The sequence below is a fragment of the Triticum dicoccoides genome, unplaced genomic scaffold (genome assembly GCF_002162155.2).
Source record: "Triticum dicoccoides isolate Atlit2015 ecotype Zavitan unplaced genomic scaffold, WEW_v2.0 scaffold256469, whole genome shotgun sequence".
Lineage (NCBI taxonomy): Eukaryota > Viridiplantae > Streptophyta > Magnoliopsida > Poales > Poaceae > Triticum > Triticum dicoccoides.
In genome coordinates, this window is record NW_021254703.1 from 1 (window position 1) to 2,695 (window position 2,695).

Here is a 2,695-nt window from a genome sequence, read left to right on the forward strand (position 1 = left end):
GGCTGGTAAGGTTACGCAGCCCTGCAGGGAGTTGCTGAAGATCGTTGAAAGACCAAAACTCTAGTTCCTGGAGGGAGGAGAGGAGTTGAAGGGCGTCCTCTTGCTCCTTGTTGAACCGCTCCATCCCTTTGGACCCTCCCCCCGAAAGTACCAGATTGGTGAGGGAGGAAGAGAGCAAACTACAGACGGGTGCAGCAAGAAGTCCTGATATGTCATCTGTCGCAAGCTCACGCAGTGTGGATGAAACAAGCTGTGTCTGCTGCTCTTCACTTCCCTCGGCATCCTCCAAAGCCCGTCTGGGATTGGGATCCCAATCAGCAAAGAATCCAGGGCTGCCAATGACTCTTAGTTCAGGGAGGAAGGGAAAATGTGACAGGAAAAGGAGAAGGTGGATAGAAACTTTGGGGACCACTGTATTGTTAATCTCTGGAGGGATTGCAAGGCTTGTAGCCATCCTTCTCCAGGAACAAGAGTTGGCGGGTCCACCAGGACCAGCTCTGGGCATTTAAAGATCACCAACTCCCGTAGTGAGTCACGGAGATGAGCGGGGAAGAGCAGCACCCCATCATCCTCTTCCTCTGCTGCTGCTGTTATCTCTGATGCTTCTAACGTTGTTTGTTGCACATCCACCCCCGCTACCAGCTTTTTTATGTTTTTACACTTCCGTATTTCCAATTTGGAGAGCTTTGGGAGGTGGGGAAGGAGCTCTGTCAGTTCCTCGCCAGTATTACCAGTTAAGCCATCGATCTTGATACACTCAACATGGAGCTGCCATTCCACATCACTCTGACCTCTTCCTAGTGGTCCAACTAGACCAACTGAATTTTCTACAATCAATGTCCTCAGCGAGGTTAGCATCAGAAGGTGCTTCAACTCCAGAGGTGGGCACCTCTCAAGTGTCAGCTTCTCAAGACTTGTTTCTTTATCAAAAACCAGCACTTGGTCTAAGCTATGCAGATCACCCTCTCCAATAATTTTCAATTCAACTCCATCGGATGATTTTGAGTGCACAAACTCCTTTAGCATCTTTACATATTTCATCTTCATAGAACGCAGGCTTTTGATCCAGGATATGGGGATCACTGGCAAGAATTCAAGACAGTGATGTACCTCAAGCTCTTGTAGCTTGGGGAACCAATCTGGGGAAACAATGTGGTTTGAGAAAGGCAACCCCAATAGTTTCGGGCACTCTCTAATAACCAGAACTTGCAAAAGAGGGAACATATGAGCATCCGGTGGCAACAATTCTCCACTAATGGAAGACTCTTGTTCACCTGTGTAAACCCAATTTTCAAAACTTCCTAGGCCAATGAGTTTAAGCTTTGTTAGCACGCAAAAGCTTTTCTCTATGATAAACTCCTTCAGTCTGTCAATATGCTCAAACCTTAATTCACGAAGATCCCATGCCTTCCCTAAAGAAGGGAAAAGTTCCCAAGAAACACCATCCAGATAAAGAGATTGTAGACCTTCAACTGCGAACTCATCACCCAGCCATGTTGGACAAGAAGGACCTATGTGCCCTCTAATGCACAACACTTGAAGATCTCCATGTGGTTGAAGGCCCTCAAGAACCGTTGCTTCCACACCAGGCTCAACACTAGATCGCTTACTATCCCAGTCCAATGTTAACCTCCTCAAGTAATTTTTCTCCATCAGTTTTGCTTGAGTTGCTTCTTCTGTTGTATCTATCTTCTCAAGGTTGTAGATGCCAAGCTCCCTTAGCTTGGTCAAGTGCTCTAGTTGCTTTGTTTCAAACCCTTCACTTCTTTTATTGACTTGAAATACCTTCAACTCTTCTAAGAGTTTAAGTTTCCCGACATTAGAAATATCAGAATGAAGCTGATCATCACTAGGAACATAAAAATGGCACAATTTAGCAAGGTTGCTCATGTCTTTGGGCAAATCACAGCTGCCATCCCACAAATCAAGATATAGAATCCTTAAATGATAAAATTTAGAGATGCTAAGTGGTAAATGCATCTGGCTCTCATCTGTCCCTAGACATAGGTATCGTAGGTGGAGAAGTCCCGAAAAGTTATGTAACATGAACTCCATGGGACAAAGCATTTTGGGCAAATGAAGAACACGAAGAGTGTTCGGTTCCCCCAAAAAATCACCAAATATCTTGACAAAACCTTCATCCATTTCTCCAAATAACATTAATGTTTGCAAATCTTCAACCTTAAATCTTGTCTTTAGTTCTTCCAATTCACTCTTCAATTTTTTACCAGACACTGCATCATATATACCTAAACCATATGTGCTTATTGACAAGTGACGGGTGGTTGGCTGAATCTCTACTGATCCAACACCAGGGAGACTTAAACTAAGACAATCATGAGATGCAACCTTCAATGCCAAATCATGCAGCAGGTCATGCATAACATAACGCAGACCATACATAGTTTTCTCTTCTCTGAAAAATCCATGGGTGACTAACTCATTTAAATTGCTCAGACCTATGTCTTCAAATGTTTGGTCTTGCCCATTGGGTATCAAAATATCTAGTCCGATCCATAGACTGATCAGTTCGTCACTTCTGAAATTGTAATCTTCAGGAAACAATCCAGAATAGGCAAAACATTGTTGCAGATGGAAAGGAAGATAGTCATAGCTAAGTTTCAAGGCAGGCATAATTTCATTGTCATCGGTCTGCTTCTCCCATCCTCTACTTTTTAGGACCCTTCTCCAATGA

At 43.9% G+C, this 2,695-nt stretch overlaps 1 pseudogene; it reads right to left on the reverse strand.

Moving 5' to 3' along the window:
* Positions 1-4: 4 nt before the first annotated feature.
* On the reverse strand, positions 5-2,688 carry LOC119345605 (annotated as a pseudogene).
* Positions 2,689-2,695: the final 7 nt, after the last annotated feature.